Raw genomic sequence first — 22895 nt, 5'->3', positions numbered from 1 at the left:
TGGAAAATGTAGAGAGAAAAAATTTTAAGTTAAAAATATTTTTTCTAACCCTATCATTTCATATCCTTGGAGAAGACCAATACTCCATCCATGGGGGGAAAAAAAAAAAGGATACTTTTAAAAAGAGCCCTTGGAAATTAAACTTAAGGAAATTTATCAGAAAGAATGAAGAATAAAATAGATGATATTAAGAAATTGGAGATCTAGTCAAGATAATTCAATATCTGTACAGCAGAGGAGAAAGATCAATGAAATAATTCAGGAAAACATTCCAGAATTAAACAATGTAAGTTTACTATTTGAAAACACAGAATGCACAGCATAATGAATCTAAAAAGCAACTCCATAATACAATGTCATATGCCAACTGTAATTTAAAATAAATAATTTTTAAAACAGGAAAAAAGTACATCCATACTAAAGCATATCTTTTTGAAATTTCAAAACAATGGAAGCCAAGAGAAGATTTTACAAGCTTCCAGAGATGGAAAATAGGTGACAACAGATGAAGAATCAGAATGATTTTGAACTTTCAGCAGCCATGGTATAAGCTAGACAACAATGGAACAAAATTATCAAAATTCTGAAGAAAAATTATTCCCAGTCTGAATGTTATACACAAACCAAACTATTAAACAAGGTTAAGAGGATAATAAAGACATTTTCAGAAATGCAAGGTATCAAATAACTTGCCTCCCATTCACCCTTTCTTTAGCAAAATGTGGGAGTAAACCAAGAAAGAGGAAGACATAGGACAGAAGAAATAAAAGATCCAACACAGGAGAAAAGAAGAGATACTTAGACTGATAATTAGACACTATGAGGACACAGAAACTACTCCAGATTGGAGCACTTTGCTTGGGAGGGATTCCTTCAACATGATGACACTGACAAGAGTAAATGATGTGAAATAAAATAGGAAATTTGGGCAATTGGTAGAAAATCCTGAGCTGAGTTAATGATAAGGACAGAGAAAACCATATAAACAATGTCCTAACATCAATTCAAATATGTTACTTGAAATATCACAGGGAAGCACCAAACAGCTAAGAATTGAGAACAGTTACCTCTGAGAAGGGGAAATGAAGGTGGGAACTGAGAATTATTACTGTTTGTCTGAACAATCCCCAACAAACTAACTTGTTAAACTGAAACTTTTAAAAAAAAATGAAGATATTTTTATATATTGAAGATAGAGACATAAGGTACCTAAGGATTTCCCAAGGACATAAAACCCACTTTGGCAACTAAATCTGATCTCTGGAAACTAAGAAGTCTAACAAAATTGTCCTGCAAAGCAAAAAACAACAAAACCAAAGGAGTTGGAGGGAGAGAGAGAGAGGAGGGCAAGAAAGAAGCAACATGACTCTCATGCTATCATAACTTGCTAAATGCATAACCAGTAGCAGAAATCCTTAGATTTCTACACTTCAGTTCCTTCGTGTGTAAAGTGTAACAGCGTCTCGCTCAGGATTGTTATGAGGCTTAATCAGATAATGAACATAAAATGCTTATAGCAATGCTGTATACAAATGTTAACATAGTTAATTCTTTACTTTTTTTAAATAACTGAAACTATTTTTATATTAAATCATTCCGTTGTCACAATGACACTAAAGAGTTTATTTGAATGCTTACCTTGTCTACTCAAACATAAGGCTTTTCATGTTTCCTAAAAAGGGAGAGAGAAACTACCTGACCATCTACAAGAAACAGAAATAACAATGAAAGTTGTTTTAAGACTCTTATCATACTGAATAATTGACTGTATCTGAAAAACTACTCAGGCCACTCTTTCTCTTAACTTTTTAGTTGATTGTATCAATCATTTACTCACTAAGCAAGTCAGCAACTACAACTGAAAACTTTGTACCAACTATATATTAACTCAATAATGTTGAGGCGCTTCTCCATTTCAAAATAGGCAGTCTCCAATTATGCATAAAGTTTTCCAAGTTCTAAAACTTGAGAAACATTTTTCCAAAGAAAGAAAATTAAGAAATAAAGTTGAGATCTTGGGCAATAAACAAAGACCACCTTAATCCATAAGTACCTAAGAACCATGGGGAAAGAAAGGAATAAATATAACCATATTAGGTAACTTTCAATCACTTCTTTTGAGCTCCCACAGCTAACAAAAGAATAGCGACTTGAGACTGAAGATTGTGTCATGTTTTTTATCCATCTTTGTAACCTTGTAAACGTAAACAGTATATAGCAGAGTACCTGCCTTCTATCAAGAGCTTAAAGTATTTATTTAATGAATGAATAACTAGAATTAAGAGTACTATTTGAACCACACTCTGTCTATGGGAAAATGCACTATAATTTCCAATTAAAGGAATAATTGAAGGAACTCTGGCAACAATACCAGAGGTTGAACACCAAGAACAATAAAGCTTGGGCAGATATCCATCTACATAACAATTACTCCTCCTAGAAATCATATTCTAGTCACAGATTTCTCATATTGTTTCAAGTATATATAAATATGTATAAAAGTTTGGTTATCATAATATAAAACTTGATCTCCAAAATCTCCCTGGCTTCTTTCCATTTATGAATACCTTAAATTAAAATAGCAGCGATAACACTTTATCTGGGAATATATTTTCTCCCAGTTTTACTGAGATACAATTGCCATATAACCTTGTATTAGTTTAAGGTGTATGATATAATGATTTCATATACGTATATATTGCAAAATGGTTACCATACTAAGTTTAATTATCATCCATCACCCCATGAGTTATAATATTTTCTCTTTCTTGTAATGAAAACTTTTAAAATCTACCTTCTTAGCAATTTTCAAACATACAATACAGTATTATTAACTATAGTCGCCATGATGTACATTACATTCCAAGAACTTATTTATCTTATAACTGAAGTTTGTACCTTTTGACCACCTTAACCTATTTCCCCCTGCCCCTACCCTCTGCCTCTGGCAACCACCAATCTGTTCTGTTTCTATGCCTTTGGCTTTGTGAGATCAAACAGTAGTTGTCTTTCTCTGTCTGACTTATTTCACTGAGCATAATGCCCTCAAGGTCTAGCCATGTTGTCTCAAATGGCAGGACTTCCTTCTTTTTTATTGCTAATAATATTCCAGTGTGAATGTGTGTGTGTGTGTGTGTGTACACATGTGTGTATATATATCACATTTTCATTATCTATTCATCCACCAATAGACATGTTGTTTCTACATTTTTGACTAGTATAAATAATGCTGCAATGAACATGGAAGTGCAGATAATCTTTTTGAGATAGTGATTTCATTTCCTTCAGATATGTCCTTCAGATATGTATCCCAAAGTGGAACTGCTGGATCCTATAGTTCTATTTTTAATTTTTTGAGGTTGATTTTTTAATTTTCAGCTTCTAGATTACTTCTAGTTAGTATAGAAGGTGATCAACTACAAACTTAATACCATGGCAAAAAAAAATGCAAAAAAAATTATTAAAGGAGTGAACATTCAGACAAAAATCCTGATTAAAATCCATTATTTCTCTAGTTCAAATGCAACTATCTATACTTAAACATTCCAGAAGTGAAGAAAAAATTACCCAACACAACATTATTTTAAGCACCAGAATATTTGCAAAAATAAGTGAAAATTATAGGTTAAAAAAATAACTGAAAATTATAGGGCTTAGTAAACAGGATTTAGTAAACAACATATTCAACATCCACAATGATACTTTCATATCTTAAAACCTAAAAAATTTACCTGAAAAAGAACTCTCTTAATTTTTCATTACTCAAAGCAACTCAATCTCTATAATATATCCTTTAAAAAAATAAAGATTTTACATCTGAAACTAATATAAAATAATAATGAATGTCAACTCTAACCAAAAAATAAAAATTAAGAAAAAATGAAGTTAAAATAAATAAATTTATCCTAGAGAGCCAGAGCTTACTTCATGCTTTATGGAATGATTGATAAACACATTTATTCTTCCAAACATAAAATTCATATGGATTGTCACTTTAAATGAAATAGGGCATGAAAAAGCACTTAAGCTTCAATCTAGTATTAGAAATCATTCTATAAATAGTATATCTCTTGAGTACCCTTTCTGCTTTGAACTTCTATACCTCCAATGAAACCAATTCTTTTAACTTCGTTTTATGTAAATTTATGAAAGTTGTATAAATATTTGTGTGAACAAATATAGGAGGTTGAAGAGATGATGACGACTTGTGAGCAACAAAAGAGGCATGGGTAGTGTTATCAGCAAAAAAACAAAAGCATCTCTAAAACACCTACTACATTAACACAGTATCTTCTACACAAAAATTAAGTGAGGTCTTTATGTAGTAATTTGAAAGTTATTTTTACATCCAAAAAATTTAATCATAATTAATTAAATATATTTTGAATTGTGATTCCAGAATGTTTTCCGTAGAAAGAGCAATGCCCAATTTCTTCGCATTAGTAAACTGTGTAATAAAATATGAAACTTACTAAGGAAAAGCAAAGCAAGAAACTTAATGTAACTTTTAGAGATCTATCCTTATATGAAAATAATCATCATCAATTTGAAGCATGTTCCAAACTTTTAAGAGAAGCGGGTGAGTGGAGGAATAAGAGAGCATAAGAAATTGACACTATTTCTATACTGTAGGTTTATATTTCAATGTTTTCATTCTGAAAAGCAAATGAAGTAAACTTAGACCTCCACCTTGCTTGCCAGAAGGGCTGTCAAGTACTAACACTGTTAACATTTTAATAAACTTTTCTTTCGTTTCTTCCAAATATCATAGATAACATTAAAAACTACATAACATAATGGAGCTACTGTGAATAAAACAATTGGACAGTATCTCAAAAAGTTAAACATAAAGTTACCATATGACTCAGTAATTCCACCCAAGGTATATACCAAGGAGAACTGAAAATATGTCCACAAAAAAAACTTGTAACAAATGTTCAGAGTAGCATCTTTCACAATTGCCAAAAAGTGAAAACCCAAATTTCCATCAACTGATGAATGTGGAATATCCTTACAATGAAATATTATTTAGCCATAAAAAATGAAGTACTGATATACACCACAACATAAACTTTGAAAACATGTTAAATGAAAGAAACCAGACACAGAAGACAGTATATCATAGGCTTCCGTATATGAAATACTCAGAATAGGCAAAACTGTAGAGAAATAAGCAGATAGTGGCTTCCAGGGGCTGAGGAAAGGGGGAAGTTGTGGGGATAACTGCTTAATGGATATGAGGTTTCCTTTGGGGGTGATGAAAAAGTTCTGGAACTATATAATGGTGATGGTTGCACAACTTTTGTGAATATAATTAACACCACTGAAATTTTTATGTTATATGAACTATATTTTAATTAATAAATGAAACCCTACATAACAAAAAATAGATGTTAATGTCTTTAACAGAGAAAGTTAACTTCAAAAATAAATGTTGATTGTTTGGGTACCCCTTTAAAACTTATTGCGAATTTGATAAGGATATTATAAACATTTTCAAAATTAAAACTTTTTCTATAATACCTAATGTCATTCTTAAGATTTTCTATTTGTTAGGAATTCTCATAAAACTCTTAGCACCAGCTTTGCAATGCTTAGTCTGCCAAGGTAGGAATCAATTTTATATAATATCTGAACAATTCAAGTGAATTTTAAAATAGGGAGAATATTTTATTAAATTTGGTTTACCAATAACATATCTTGAATTTTAATACAGGAGAGGAACATGCTTATTTCTAATGAACAAGATCACCAAAAATATGAAAAAATGTTTTAGATAGTAAAATTTACCTCGTCTGCCTTAGCCCTCATTAACCTATCTCCAACATTCATTTTTTTAAATTTTGATTCTCAATAAAGAAAGACAACATCAAAAAAAAATGCCAAATGCAATAACAGCCCATTAGTTTATTTGAGTTCAAACACAACAGAAAATACGACTTCACCTACATAATTATTTGCCCAATATTTATTCACGGTCTTCATGACTGCTCTTATCGGGGTTGGTATAGCGTAGGCTCCTGACATACATGAACTATGTAAATTATCAGGTTAAATTAATATCTGTTTTGGGTCTGTGCAAACAAGACAATGAACTAGATGCTTTACACATATTACTCATTTCAGGCTCACTATACTTCACACAGGTTAAATAATTTGCCAAAGGACACAATACTAGTACACCGCAAAGCCAGGATTTTAATAAAGTTCCATCAGATATACTAGCAATTTTGTATTCCAAGTGTGGGCTACAAAAAGACATATTTTCAGTTTAATTGGCAAACAATATTCTCTCTTAAACACAGCTTCTAAATGTTTAGTGAATGATAAAGAAATGTACTTGAAAAGAACATTACTGAGGAAAGAGGTGAGGTGTCTGGGGAAACATGCAGTGAATTGTGTGCCTCCTATGTGCCACATGCTGTGCTGGCTATTTAAAGTGCATGAACACTTAATTATTACAACAATCCTAGCAGGTAAATATTGGTACCTCCTTTTTTATGTAAGAGGGAACTGAAGTTTAGACAATTCAAGAAGTTTCAAGGTTACAGAAGTTGTAAGGCATGAAGTTGGGATTAGAAATTAAATTCAGTCTATCAATATTTACTGAATTCTACTATGTATCAGGGCTATGAGAATAGAATATTAACTAAATAGAATATTAGAGATAGTCCACATATAGCTTAAACCAAACCCATTTTCTTTTTGCTTAGGGTGTAAGTCATTGTGACATTGAAAAATCCCCATAGATTTTCTTTTGATATCTTTGTTTTAAGTGATTATTCATGCTTTGGTTATATATGCTAAGTAATGCCCATAAACTCCAAAATCTGATTGTTATGAAAACTAAACAAAGTTGATTGTTATGAAAACTAAACAAACTTCCAGTAATATATATGAAAATATAAGCAATTCTGTCCAACATGCATGATTTTGAACATATTGCTAGATAGAGAAGACCACTTTGGAAAATATACTTCACATGTTCTGAGATGATTTAAACCATTAAGCATTCTTTGAAGCTTCTGAAGGTCTGTCACATTTTAAATGACAACAGTGAAATTTCAAAAAGAACAGAAGGCAGCACCAAAGCTAGTTTAACAATAATAATAATAATAAATAGGTCTATGTTTGCCCAGTCAGGTTTTGCTTATTATGTCAGTTGGAAAGCTGGAAGAAACTGGTTTTAACTCCCATACAACCTGTATCATGACGTCACTTTATCAGAATGAAGATGATGTCAGCTTTAACAGACACGGTTCAAATTTAAAACTGGTCTTTCTAAAAACAACAACGACAAAAAAAACCTGATTTCTTTTCCAACTATTTTCATAACTCATTCATGGTATAAGATCGAGACAACTTCTTGCGGGGGAGGGAGCATAATTAACATTTATTGAGAGCCTTTTGTGTGTCAGACAATGTGCAAATTTTCTCATTTAAGTCTCATAGCCGTCCTGCAAGATATTAACCTTGCCAAATCTAGGGCCCTGCCACCCTGAACAAGCCTGATCCCGTCTGATCTCGGAAGCTAAGCAGGGTCAGGCCTGGTTAGTACTTGGATGGGAGGCCAACTAGGAAGACCAGGTGCTGTAGGCGTTAAAAAAATAATAAAATAAAAAATAAGAGATTGTAAGCAGACAAGTTCCTTGCAATCTGTGAGGTCAACCAAAGGTTGCCTTGCCTAAAAAAAATAAATAAAAAATAAAATAAAAATTAGAAAAATAAAAATAAAATAAAATAACTTTAAAAAAAAAGATATTAACCTTGCTTTTTAGAGGAAGAAACAGAAGTTTTGAGAAATGAAGCAACTTTTCTAAGGTTACATATCTAATAGTGAGGCAGAGACAAGATTCGAACTCAGTTTTGTTATTATAATGTTCCATAACACTAAATAGCTGGGTTTTTTTTAATTTTTAATTTTTTATGGTGACATTGGTTAACAAAATCCAATAAGTTTCAGCTGTACACTTTAACAGTAAGGCATATATATGTTTACACTGTGTGTTTGCCTCCCAAAGTTAGATTTCTTTCTGTCACCACATATTTGACCCCCTTTACCCTGTCTTCTTACCCCCTGCTCCCTACTCTTTGGTAATCACTAGTCTGTAGTCCATGTCTATGAGTCTCTCTTTGTCCTGTTCATTTGTTGCTTTTAGGTTTATATCCCACATGTAAGTGATATCATGTGATTTTCAATTTTTTCTGTTTGGCTTATTTCGCTTAGCATGATTATCTCGGGGTCCATCCATGTTATCACAAATGGCAGTATTTCACTTCTTCTTACAGCTGAGTAATATTCCATTGTATATATGTACCATAGCTTCTTTAGCCAGTCATCTATCATAGGGCACTTCGGTTGCTTCCATGTCCTGGCCACAGTAAATAATGTAGCTATGAACATCGGTGTGCATGTATCTTTTCGGATGTGGGTTTTCAAGTCTTTGGGGTAAATACTCAGTAGAGAGATTACTGGATCAAATGGTAGATCAATTCTGAGTTTTTTGACGAACTTCCATTCTGTTTTCCATAGTGGCTGTACCAATTAGCTTTCAGTTTCTTAACTTACAAGTTAAGAAATTTTTATTTTTAAAAAATTGTGATATAATATTAGAGCAGAGAAAGCAGAGTAAAATAGCAATTTGGATTATAAACTGTTTTAGTACTGCAAAAGTATTACAGAGTGATATTGACCTTTTAAAAATTCCTGGGAAGGTCATTGTGAAAGTGACTACAAAATGCCTTAAGATCAAAATACTAATCTTTCAAGTAGAAAAAAGTAACAAATAAATAAATATAACATTTAATATCATCAAAAGACAACCTAGTTAAAAAAAAAAACTAGTTCTATTCTAAACCAATGGTATTTAAAAGACTGTAGATCACCAGTGTAAACTGTCTCAAACCAGCATCTCACAGAGAATATGAGTTTCCAGAGTCAAACAAGTTTGAGAAATGCTAGGTTAACACTAAACCAGTTTCTTCACTGGTTACAAATAGTACAATGTACTGCTTGAAAGCCTTCTGGATCCAGTCTATTTGAGTTTGAATCCTGGTTCTTCCAACTACTAGCCTAGCCATGTGACTTTGAGCATGTTATTTCACCACTCTGGGCCTGAGTTTTCTCATTTGTTTAAAAAGAGAGAGATAATTGTAGAAGATAGAGTGTTGAAAAGATCAGAAAGATTAATACATGTGGGGTTGTTAAGAAAAGAGCCTTAAAATAATAAGCGCTCAATAAATGTTAAATTATTAGTACTAATATCATTTCCCTGAGCTTTTATTAAATTGATATTCACAGTGAATCGCTGGGATGGGAAGAGATATAGTATGAAGTTTCCCAAATTATATGATGGAACTCACTTTTTCCACTGACCATCCCTCAAGGAGACTGATGTCTTAAAAAAAAAAAAAAAAAAGGCATGCTCTTGAGAAATGATGGAGAGTTCCAATACTAAAAAAAGAAAGTTTTAAAAAACAAGATTAATGCTTCCTGACTGGTGAACACATGGAGGTGCTAGAAGGGCGGCTTGTACAGAGGGGACATGGAAGCTCAATGATCCTTTCCCCATACCTTTCCCTACATATCTCTGCCACATGGCTGTTTCTGAGTTTTATTCTTAATAATAAACTGGTAATATCTCCTTATAGATGCCATCACATGTATTCAGTGCTTGGAACATGTACATGTAGGAGAATGGAACATCATTTTATCTGCCATTCTTATAGCCCTCAGTGCTTCAAGTGATCCTCTACCTCATCACAGCAGTCACTCAATTATCCAAGATACTGTGTAGAGCCTAGTCAGTCATCATTCAGCTTGGAATCAACTGAATAAGGCCAAGAACGTTTTCTATTATCAAGATACAGCCATCCATCTGAGTCTCATTACCACTGTATAGACTTAAAATCAATATTCAGATGATAGTGTTTTCTTCATTTGGTGTTTATTGTACCCATTTGTGAAATTTACAGTCACTACTGAAAGTGCCATTTATGTCACCCTTCCATTTAGAATTTTTTCTAAGCAATACATGTCAGGATTTTCATAAGTACTTACACCCTTTCATCAAACAAATCTATTTCCGAGAGTCTATACTATGGAAGTAAATAAGAATAGAAAATAAAAAGGATCAAAATTTTCTCCCCCCAATTTTTCTTAATTCTTCTTACTTGCTACCACCTGCCTTTGAGCTAAAGCTCTAACAGATGATAAAAGAAACAATATAAAGCAAACTGGCATGGTGGTTAAAAAGATGGGGAAATTGTCAGTAGCAGAGAGCGGACCCCAGAGAGCCAAGAGTAGTCTAGCCACGCCACCTGCCTAGTTACTATCACACCCTGGGAAGAGCCGCAGCGGCCACAGCTGGACCCAGTCACCATCACCACAATCATGAGCAGCAAGGTTGAGACCCAGTAGCCAACAGCCAGCAGGTGCAGGAGAACAAGGTAGACCAGTGAGACAGAATATGTATAAGAGGATATAGACCACGATTCCACAGGGGACCTTCTTGCCAAAGACAACCTAGAAAGGACAGCAATAAAGAAGTAAGGAAAATCTAAGAGATGAGACCGAAAGCAGCCACCTCAACATTGGTACTGTCATAACTTCAGTTACTGACCCAGATGCCCAGAAAACTCTAAACCACAAACTGGCAAAGAGACAAAAGCAGACAATCTACCAGAAGAGAATTCATTGCCACCCACCCCCTCAGAATGAGCAGGGCAAAACTGAGTAAATGCCAACTTACCATCTCTATCATCCTCCAGTTTAGTCATCCAACAACAAATGAATATGAAATTTCAACAATATGAACAAAAGATTGAAGTTAAAGACCTTAAATGCTTGCTGTTTGCCTGTTGACCAGATAACTAGAACTACCGCATTATCTATGCAACATGGTAAAAAAAATTACTATTTTTACCTAAAGATGTCTCTTTTTGGTGATGACAAACGTGTTTTAAAAACAAAAAAGCCTGTTTTTTTTTTCAATACATCTTTAAAGGTTTTTAAATTGTTTCATATCTAGTTGAGATTTGTAAGAACTTCATTTTTTAAAATATATTGGGGTGACATTGGTTAATAAAATTATGTTTCAAGTACACTTCTATAATGTATCATCTGTATATTGCATTGTGTTCACCACCCAAAGTCAAATCTCCTTCTGCCACCATATATTTGACACCCTTCACTCCCTTACCCTCTCTCCCCATTCCCTCTGGTAACCAGTAAACTCTTGTGCATGTCTATGAGTTTTTGTTAGTCTTGTTCATTTGTTGCTTTCAGTTTTATATCCCACATATGAATGAAATTATATGGTTCTCAATCTTTTCTGTCAGACTTATTTAGCTTAGCACGATAACCTCAAGATCCATGTTGTTGCAGATGGCGGTATTTCATCTTTTCTCATGGCTAAGTAATATTCCACTATATGTATGTACCACATCTTCTTTATATAATTATATATCAAAGTATATTTCAGTTTACTGATGTTTTCAAATCTTTTGAGTAGATACCCAGAAGCGGAATTGCTGGGTCATATGGCAATTTTTCTGAGGAACCTCCACACTGTTTTCCATAATAGCAGTACCGATTTCCATTCCCACCTGCAGAGTATGAGGGTTACTTTTTCCTCACTATCTTTCCAATAACACTTGTTATGTTGATGACAGCCATTCCAACAGGTGTGAGGTACTATCTCATTGTGGTTTAAATTTGCATTTCTCTAAGAGCTAGTGAAGTTGAGCATCTTTTCATGTATCTGTTGGCCATTTATATGTCTTCTTGAGAGAAGTTTCTGTTTAGGTCCTCTGCCCATTTTTTTAATTAAATTGTTTGGTTTTTTGGTTGAGTTGTATGAGTTCTTTAAATATTTTGGATATTAGCCCCTTTTCAGAGCTATTGTTTGCAAATATCTTCTCCCATTTCATTGGTTGCCTTTTTGTTTTGTTGATGGTTTCCTTTGCTGTGCAGAAGCTGTTTAGTTTAATATAGTCCCATTCATTTATTTTTGCTTTTACTTCCCTTGCCTTCAAGGTCAAATTCATGAAATCCTAAGACGAAGGTCCATAAGTTTAGAAACTTTGATTTCTTCTATGCAGTTTATTGTTTCAGGTCTTATATTTAGGTCTTTGATCCATTCTGAGTTAATTTTGGTGTGTGGTGATAGACAACAGTCTAGTTTAATTCCTTTGCAAGTGGCTTTTCAGTTTTCCCAGCACTATTTATTGAAGAGGCTTTCTTTTCTCCATCTTATGTTTTTTTGGCTCCCTTGTTGAAAATTATGTGCCTATATATATGTAGGTTCATTTCTGGGGACTCAATTCTGTTCCGTTGGTCTGTGTTTCTGTTTTTCTGCCAATACCATGCTGTTGTAATTATTGTTGCTTTGTGGTATAATTTGAACTCAGGGAGTGTGATACTTCCAGCCTTGAAGAACTTCATTTTTAATTTGTAATAAAAGTTTACAACTTGATTTTTCAAAAAAGTCAACTGTAAACATCTGTGAATAGTCTTAAATAATAGTCAAAAAAAATGGAAAAACTGTGCAACGTGCTTTATTTCAAAAGTTATCTATTATTTTGTGAGATGGTTAAACATACAATGAAGCCATACTTTTCTGCTAGCAAAATTGTTCTTAGTTTGTATAGTGAAATCATATATATCAATATTTCTTAGTGTTCTGCAAAAAACACAATGCACCATGATTCTATATAGTCCATGACCTGAAGAAATCTGCAAGTATATTTTAAATATGCCATAGATTAATGTAGTATACCTTTGGTTTTAAGATAGGCATTTTGGGAGGAGTAAAACTTTTAGATTATTATTTTGCAGTTTCACAAATTGACACATTTTCTAATTCTTAAAAATAAATGTTTATTATATAGCATTTTTGGTTATACTTCATAACTTAAACATGACAAATATTGCTGCAATATTATTAAATTTACATGTCCTGAAAGAGATTATGAATCATTCCTATTGCTATTCCCTCCTTTGGGGAATCAGAACTTTTTACACTCCCTCTCAATCTGGCATTAAGCTTTCCAAAAGCCTGGCAACCTAATGATTTCTCACTCCAATTTGGACTTCGGGTTACCTCTACCCACCTACCTACCCTCTAGAGACAAGTTTATCAAATCCAAAAGATCTAGTTAGCGCCGATCACTTCCACCCTTGCCTTCCTCCTTATTTAGGGTTCAGCCTTGCCAAAGAAAACAGCTCCAAACTAGAGTTCTTTATGACATGCTGAGCAAATGCCACAGACTGGTAAACACTGCTAAGAAGACCTGAAAACAATAAAGTCATCTAGCTTTGTGTATAAGCCACTATCTCAGTCTGTCAGCATAAAAAGTTTCCCACAAAATTAATAAAAATTTTGAAATCGGCTAAGACTATCATGTTCTTCATCATCACCATAATCATCCTAAAGGTAAGCCCCTGCAATAAAAAAATCAAGCCTAATTCCCTTTTGCTGCACTTTGATCTCATTTCTGTTCTGTACTCTCCCCCTCCTCGACCACCATACAATCTCCAATAGCTATACTTCCTGATAAGCCTTTATATTGTTCCATGGTAAACAAATAACTATACCCTGAACCAATTTAAATAACATTCCAGCAATATTCTAGTCTAAACTAAAATCTGAGTGCAAGCTATTCTTTCTCCCATTCAGAAAATGCAAAGCATGAAAATAATTCCTTGTTTACCACCCTCAAATAAAAGTACCTCTTTTGAGGTTTATGTCATCAGTTGCTATCTCTCTCGTTTCTGTCGTTTACCAACCTCTTGGTTACTTTTCCACATTCACTAAAGACTTTGGAACCTGGTTCAGAATCTTTCCACCCATTGCTCTGCCATCATTCTGAGCAACTCACTTCCTTTATAGCTGACTCCTGTAATACCCTAGCTTTACGGTTCACTTAACTCAAATAACCTTAGTTTCTCTCCACTTCAGAAAACCATTAGCTAGCCATATTTTGTGTTCAGTCATAACCAGCAACCATTCCTCATATCTAATCTTAAATTCCAGTATCTATCTTGACTTCGCATTCCAGCAGCTACTTTCTGGTGTCTTTTGTTCCCTCTTCAGTCCAGATTCAATGGCTCATGACCTCAAATACTCTTACTACTGGAATCTCTTGCCTCTTTACTCTTTTGGCCACCCTGGCCGAGATCAATTCAATTATTCAACTTGTTTGGTTAACACTCAGGCTTTGAGGCCTAAGAGAAGGGGAAAAAAATCATCACACAACATTACATATGAGAGCCACAAAAAATACATTATTACAGTTATTATAAGTAATCCCTCTGGTTTCTCTCAATGGCCTTCTCAAAATTCTCCTTTTCTCCTTAAACTCCCCTACAATCACCATCTTCTTTCTCTATAATCTCAGTTGATGACATTACCTCCCCACTTCACTGAAAACACAACAAGTATGTTGATGCCCCAAATTCCTTACTTACCACCCACTTTTCTCTATCTGTGCCATCCCTTCTTTCATTATTCCTACTTCAGTGGTAACTATATTCCTATTCCTACTCAAATTCAGTATCTTCTCTCCATTCTCTCTACTTTTTGGGACAATGTTCAATCAATCACACATAACTCATCTTCCTTATGTCTTCAACTTCTCCCTCTGTACTAACTTTTTCCATTTAGCATACAAACGTACATGCTGAAATTTCTCTTAACTTCATACAAAATGCCATTTACCCTCTGTCTCTACTTTTTTTCATAACCAAGCTCTTTCAAAAGAATGTCTTTGCTTCCGGTTTCCACTCTCTCACAACTATTCACTCTTCAGTCCTCAGCAAACTGTCATTTATCTCTACCTTGGAGACTCCACTGAAAGTATTCTATAGATGATCAATCAGCTACTTGCTCTGTCCTTGTATTAGTTGACCGATTTACAACATTTGACACTTTCTTACAACTTCTCAGTCTTCATTAACATTTACTGAAAACCTACTTTATGACAAGAACTAAATAAAAACAATGCCAAATGCATAAATAGACAAAGATCGATAAATTGGACTTCATCAACATTAAGAATGTGTGTGTTTCAAGAAACACTATGAAGGCGGCAAGATATCTAAGTAGCAATATCTTTTCATAGAGAGTAAATGGGTCCAGAATTTAGAATAGAATTCTTAGCTAGAGCTATAAATTTTGTCATCATCAGTGAACAGTTAAAATAATGAACATGACACAGTCACAGCCCTCAAAATGCTTAAAGTCAAGTGGGGGAAGCTTCTATAGTAATTCAATCGCTCCTTTGAACATCCCAGATCATTCTTTCCTTTCTCTATTCAGCCTTTAAATGCTGACAATCCCCCAGGGTTCCTTTCTTGGCTCTTCTCACATTCATCTCATCATTACCATATTTATGTTACCTATTCACTGATGACAAAAGTTATAGCTCTAAGAATTCTATCCAGAATTCTGGACCCATTTAATCTCTATGAAAAGATATTGCTACTTGGATATCTCGCTACCTTCATAGTGTTCTTTGATACACCAAAGTTCTTAATTTTGATGAAGTCCAATTTATCTATTTTTTCTTTGTCTCTTTGTGCATTTGGTGTCATATTTAAGAAACCACTGCCTAATCTAAGAGCATTAATACTTCTACCTACATTTTTCTAACTTTTATAGTTTCGACCCTTATTCTTAGGTCTTTAATCCATCAAAACCATAATTCTTGAAAACTAAGAATTTCAATTGTAGTATCTAAGGGCTTAAGAATAAAAAGAGCTTTCTAAATTCTAAAAACATGGTTTTCAATATCACAAAAGAAAGTGTGGAAGAGAGATATGACTGCTGTCTGACCCTTGATCTGGACTGGGCCAGAACAGACACTGCTTCCTATAAATCCCCTCAGAGATTGATAGACCCTTCCTCTATTCCCCAGGTGTACTGGAATAGGCCCTTGCCCATCTCCAGACAAGCATGTAAGGCATTTTTCCCTTGTCTGCGGTGGGTCATACCCCAATACCCTATCCAGCCTGCCCTGTTCTATATAACTCCAGAGTATCTGCTACATTGGTGCAGAGGATATCCATGCCATTTTGTTCCCACTCAAGATGTGCCTCATATGTAAATTCCCTTTAATAAACTCTCGATGTAATGATGAGTTGCCAAGCTCTTGCTTTGGTCTCTTGGCCCAGGGAAATTTACATAACACAAAGAAAACGTTGCTGACAGAGTTAATACTGTAAACTACAGCACAGAGAAAGTGGCAGGTGATAACATAAGTGCAATTCTCCAGTAATTAAGAGGACATAAAAAACCTAGGGGACGAGTGCAGAGGGAAAGAGCAGTTAGAAAATAGCTTAGTTATAAGTTCACAGTTCTTACCACCTGTCCCATCTGGGGCTGTCTTGGGGTGAGAAAAATCTCTAGTATGTTTGTGGGGAAGGACCCAAAATAAAAGATAATTATGTTTCCCTTTCTCAAGTTATGACCCAGGGAACTGCAAGCCTTTTAACAAAACCTTGTACCTAACACTACATCAATGTAGTAGAGAAACAATAGCCAATGACATGCCCAGACCATGTTCCAGAAAACCTCCTCAGGATCCCAAGCCTGCCAGCACGATATAGGAACCATTAAGGAGTTTGCTTATGGGCCAATGGGCCCAAAAGAATCTAGGATTAAAGGGGACTCAGCTCACATAGACTTGTTGACCAGAGGCTATGCATGGCTGTAGCAGAGACATCAGTCTCAGATGTTGCAAAGCAAACAGTGCCATTCAAGACTAAGCTGGTCAAGGCGCAACTTGGCCACGGACAGAGGATGGCACAAGAATGAGATGTCCCCTTCAATGCCAGAAGAATTTAAAAGGCTTATCTACCAATACCTTCCACCACCACCCCCCAGAAAAGGGGGGTAAGCTACGTGGAAAAACTGAATATTTATCCAAAGGACTGATTATTTACACAGTGCCTTAGTTAACCTGGAATTAGCTAAGTTAACCCAGAAGCTACTGACTTTATCCTAAATTGGCAAGTCTGTTTTCTACTACCCAGTAGATAAGAAGCTCCAGAGCTCAGGAACTTTTAGTTACAAAGAAATAAAGTTACATCTTTGCACATTCAAATTTGTAATTTATAAAATGTATTCCTGCTATCCTTCCAATTGGGTTTCCTGCGGCTCAAAAAGTAAACTGTAAATCCCTTGTCTACATCATCTACCTCTCCAAAATCACAACATGCTGTTCTTTACCTGGACCACAGTAATCGTACTGGTTTCTGTCCTTTCTTAAAATATGTCAAGATCTTTCCAAATTAGGGCTTTTCCATATGCCGTTTCCTTCCCTTGCTCCCATAGCTCTTTATATAAGTTGTTCCAACTCATCCTTTAGTTTCAATTTAAATGTTTCTCCCTTGAAGAGGCCTTCTCTGACCACCCCATATAAAGCAGGTATTCTCCTGTAGCATAGCATCCTATTATTTCCTATCTAGCAATCTTCCCACCCTTACCTCCCCAATAAAATGAAAGCTCTATTCTTGTGTGTCTTGTTCACCAACTACCCCAATGTCTGGCCAATAACGGTTATTTAATAAATAGCTCATACATGAATAAGTGACTCAAAGTAAAGTGTGATAGACAAAATAAACTTTAAAATCTTTTGGCAAATCCAAGTATTAGAGTTTTAAAAAATTAAAAGGAGATAACCACCATATTTCAATGTAGATAGCAAAGTCAAATAAAAGATCATAAAAAAGTTTAAAAATATTTCTGTTGAAAGAATAATGCAATTATGGAGTTTTAGAAAGATGGTATGTAAAATCATAGGGTGCCTTCTTCAGGTTAAAGCCCTTTAAAATGGAAACATGAAAGAAACGAACAAATAAATCCAACAAATCAAGACAGTTTCCTTAAAATTGAAAAAAAAAAAAAAAAAACCCCATACAGTGCACAAGAAAAAAATTTAACCTATAAAAACCTTATTAAAAAACAAAAGACTGAATATAATTAAAGATGCTCCACGCTTCTTTAATGGTTAAAAAATAATGTAAGATATCATTCATCCTCATATAAACCTATAAATCTACTATAACTTCAAGTAGATTACAAAAGGGTATTTTTAAGTTAATCACGATCAAGATTAGATGTACTTAAAAATATGATATAAGTGCTACTTTTCAAAAATTTCAATTGTAGTATCTAAGGGCTTAAGAATAAGATTCAGCTAACTCTTCCTGTGAAAACAGTAAGTGAAATATAAAAAACAAATTCTTAAAAGTCACTAACAAATAACAAGACAGTAAGGAATGATCGTTAAAACTGTAAGAGAAAGCCAGGCATCTAGAGCAAGTTAGCATTGGAGCTGCTTTTGATCTAAGGGCATTTGATCATTGGGGAAAATATAAATTTTTGTTTGATGGTATTATGGGGTATAGGGAACACAATTCAAGGCATGGAACCCACATAAAATGATGGGTCTAAAAAGAGAGTATCCCCAGAATAACCTGAAACCCTAAAGGGCAATACTCTCAGGGTAATAGCCATCAAAAAGGCATCATTTGCATCATTTGATGGTTCAGAGATTTGCAAATCTTGAATGAAGGCAGTGTTTTGCCTGACCCTACACACCTGTAGAATGAGGCACAGAAAAAGTAGGAAAATACAAACAGAGGAGGTAAGAAACACAGAAAATAAAGTGAGGGGCAATAGAAAGGGGTAGGGACAGTATTTGAAGAGGCAACAAAACCTTGAAAATGTTCTAGAACATATGAAAGATTCTCATCTCTAGATCCAAATCAAAGAAAAACATACAATAGAGGATATCAGTAAAGCCAATAAATTGGCCCTATAAAAAGACATCATCTGGTGAGCTGCCTTACCTGATGTCCTGCCATTTCTTCTCCTGCCTCTTCCTCCTTCTCCCACAGACACACATACATACACACTCCAGCCATAGTGAACTATGACACAGTTACCTAATACATACCATTTTAATCAGTCATTTTTGGTTTAAAAAGAAGACATTTGGAATACGTTTTAAATAGGGGGAGGGGCAATATTATAGACATACACATAGATTAGAAATAAAATTTAAATTGAAAAGCCATCTTTCTGACCAAGTCATATCATAGGTTTCTGGCCAGCATTTAGACTGAGTATGGCTGGGTGCCTACCTGAAAGGCAATCAGTCATCTGTAGCCTGAGGAACATGGAATTAAGGTCACCGTGTACCAAACATGACCACCTGAAAGGGCAGAGGGCAAGGTGGTGATCGTGATTACCAACAATAGTGCAGCTCCAGGAAATTCGGCAAAAAGCATGCTGGTCAACATGATGATTTGGCTGACATGACAATCAAAAATAAATATATAATCATAACCAAAGTTAATTTCTTAGTGTTGATAAATGTGTCATGGCTATGTAAGATGTTAACATTAGAGAAAGCTGAGTAAGAGAACTAACTCTTCGTGGTATCTTTGTAATGCTTAAGTAAATCTAAAATTATCTCTAAAGAAAAATTATTTCAAAATAAATTATAAGTAAAATTATTTCAAAATAAAAAATCAATTTTAAAAAGTGGAAAAACAATATACCTAGTCATTGTTTTCTCAATTATTGGTACCTTAATCACATAATGGAGTGCTTTCATGACCTAGATATATATTTTAAGGCATTATCTTTCATTTTTCAGATTTTTCAGGTCTTATCCTTCTTTTTTTAATTTTAATTCATTTTTTTTGCTAGTTGTCACTGCTTTAACTGATTACTATAGAGAAAAATTAGAAAAAGTTAAATGCTCTATAATGAGAACCGATATGAAAGAATGTTGATATAGGATGGAAATAATATGAATCTATAGAAATAGGTTAGAAATAAAATCTAAGTATCCCTTGCAGTCCCATCTATTCTGAGTACAGACAGCAAGAGTTGGGTCAGTGGGGAATATTTGTAGTTGAAAATACATAGTTATTGTAAACTTATAGGGTAGTCTCACTTGGTTCTCTAAGGAAATGTTAAAATAAATGGAAACCATAAAAGGCGAGGAACTGCAATTTCTCAGGGCTTGAGTTTTTTAGATTTTTCCATTTAAACTATTTCTAATTAATTTAAAACCAATTATAATTGCTTCTTTAATATGGTTTGGTTCACTTTTTTGGTGTTTATATTACATTATAAAAGAGATAAGAAAGAATAAGAAATTACAGAAGATAGTCAAAGTCTATAATTCATTAGAATAGACATAAAAATATACCAAATAATTATTATTCAAAATAATTCCATTTTATATCCAACCTAGGAAGTACATATGAAGTAAGAATAAGTAGCACTTGCTTTAATCATAAACTTCCCTTGAGGTCCTGAAACTTCTATCTCTTGTATTAGCACTTTCCCATTGACATACTATTGTTCACTGACACTTCTTTTTTTAAAAAAATAGCTGACCAGAATTTTCATTGTTGATGGCCATCAGATATCAAATCCTAGAATCTAAGATGTAATCTAATATGAAATCTCTTTGTGCTTCTTTTGTTTTAGATGGTCCTCCAGGAGTATAATCATAAAGGTTCCACATTTGATGAGGAAATTGTGGAGGGCAATAACTATGTACAGGATACCTTGAACACCCACTCCACATGTCCTCAAAACAGCCTTATCCAAAGCTGTGCTTCTCATAGTATACTACTATAATACAGAGTCACCAACAAGAGTGTTACTTCTGCCCTTAGCAAAAAGACAAGAATTACTCTTGATTTCAACATAAAGGCCAGATTAGTTTTCTATTTAATTTAAGCCACTTGCCTATATGTTACACCAATGATAATATTCCCCAGACATTGATAGGTTTCTGTTCTGTCCACTTGTCTGGAAACAAAGCAAACATCGTGGACTGGAGTCACTGCCTTACAAATTGTCAACGGTAAAAAGCTGTTCAAAAAACAGAGGCATGAGGTTAAAACTATCATCACTATGTAAGCTCTCAAAGGGAACTAAACTCTAAATTTCTCAATATAGAGAACATTAAACAAAATGATAGTTTTCAAAGGGAACTAGAACCTGTAGATTTCTCAATGCAGAGAACATGTAACCTTAAGCATAATTCCCAGTATCATCTTTAACAATATTTCACCCCTCTTAAACTCCGCTTATAGCCTAAGGAAATATATTATAACAATAAGACAGCACAGAGCAGGTCAGTTATTTTCTGTGGCAAATATGGCAAACACTGTTGGTTGCCAACTTAGCAATTACTTCTTCCGCACTTTTTTTCTTTGCTAGCAGAACCAGCCTGTATTTCAGAAGCTAAAAGTGCCCAGAAGTCCTCCTTCTAGCTTCCCTTACAGCAAGGGCATGGGCATTAACCCAACCCTAGCTACCGGGGCCTAAGAACAGAAGCTGGCAGGCAGGCCTTTGGAAAAGATTCTCTTAACCAATAAAGAAGTAAGTTAAGAGGAAACTGCTATTCTTCTACACAGTACTTAGCTGTGTCTGCATGTGACACCTGGAACTGCTGTAACAATTTTACAACCATGAGGAAAGATATAACTAACTTGAATAAAACACAGAGAAAAGCACTTGGGTCCCAGACAGTATCATTGAGCCCTATGTCAACAATAAAATAGTCTTGCCTCCAAGATAATAGCTATCTTACTTGGTTTATGGATTTAGTTTAAGTCATTTTTATTTGGATATTGTTTTTTGAGGGCCAAAGCATCCTAACTAATATAGCTAGCAAATATCTGTTCACACCATGCTATCAAAATCAAGAAGTTAGACCACTGCTACTTAGCTGACTCCAGCCATTACCAGTGTCTCTACCTTGTTCCCTACTCTTTCATTCATGTTTTACTTTTCCACCTTTCACTAAGGAGCAAACTCAATGTAAGTATACTCATATCTATGTTTCACAATAAAGTCTGTTTCTTCTGCAACTCTTCAATGATGGTCAATGGGAAGGTACTTTTTGCTTCTACAGTATATTTATCAGTTATGTCTGCTTTTAATAGCATCACGGAAATCTCCCAATTTTTAGCTTACACTTTCTTACTATACAAACTCCAACCCCATACTGAAATTACAGTTGATCTAAAACTTCCAAAGAAACTGAACTCTGGGTGGTAATCACACAATAGAATATATAGATGTCAAATTATAATGTACACCTGAAAATCATGTAATTATATTAACCAATGTTACCCCAATAAACTTAATAAAATAAAATAATAAATAAATAAATAAATAAAAACTTCCAAAGAGACAATGCTAAAGATAGAATAAAGATTTGCTTTTACAGAGTGTTATCCACATTGATCAATAAATGGAGCTACATGGTGAGGCATCCTAAATGATGATTAAATGAATATGCTATTGTTTTTACACATAAGGAAAAAACTTAACCTCAATTAAAAATAAAGACAGAGACATGAGTAACATACAGCTGGTTCAGAATCCTACCTTAGTACAGTTAATTTTTAAGAGACCTCACTTGTTTTTTGCATGTTACGCTTACAGGGATAAAGCTCCTACTATGATTTTTCATGTTTACTCACAAAATGGAAAGAACTCTTGAACAAGTTGATAAAACCTTTGTTGAATATTATTCAGCAATATAATAAAATGAAAACTTAACCAAAGTAGGCAAGCACAGATAACCAGCATTTGATTTATTAGGAAAAGTTTTTTAAGAAGAAAAAAACTACAAACCCTGAAAATTTCAGATTTTTAAAGTATATTTTCCTTTATTTTTTGCTTATTACAAAAACATGCTCACTAAAGTGAAAAAATAAAACTTACAAATTTTTCTGAAATCATTTAGAAATACAAAAGTAAATACTAGAAAAAAATTTCCTGAAAACTATGGCACAAGGTTCCAAAAACAATCCATAATGCACCAAAATTATCAATACTTGAAAAAAAAAT

General features: G+C 34.1%; 1 protein-coding gene and 1 pseudogene across 7 annotated transcripts in view; one reads left to right on the top strand and one right to left on the bottom strand.

Annotated features, from left to right (window-relative positions):
• Positions 1–22895, bottom strand: part of SHLD2 (shieldin complex subunit 2) — an 81975-nt gene that overhangs the window by 52954 nt on the left and 6126 nt on the right. The window contains exon 3 of one of the 7 annotated variants that reach the window (XM_039872310.1): positions 1639–1672. The exons of the other annotated variants lie outside the window; for them this stretch is intronic. The gene's annotated coding sequence lies outside the window, so the exon portion shown is untranslated. The remainder of the gene's footprint in view (positions 1–1638; positions 1673–22895) is intronic. 7 annotated transcript variants of the gene reach the window in all.
• LOC120609988 (uncharacterized) lies at positions 7481–7599 on the top strand (annotated as a pseudogene).

This window comes from Pteropus medius, unplaced genomic scaffold (assembly GCF_902729225.1).
Source record: "Pteropus medius unplaced genomic scaffold, Ma_sr-lr_union100, whole genome shotgun sequence".
Taxonomy (NCBI): domain Eukaryota; kingdom Metazoa; phylum Chordata; class Mammalia; order Chiroptera; family Pteropodidae; genus Pteropus; species Pteropus medius.
Note: the sequence above shows the minus strand (reverse complement) of the source record. Positions and strands in the feature narration are given on the sequence as shown.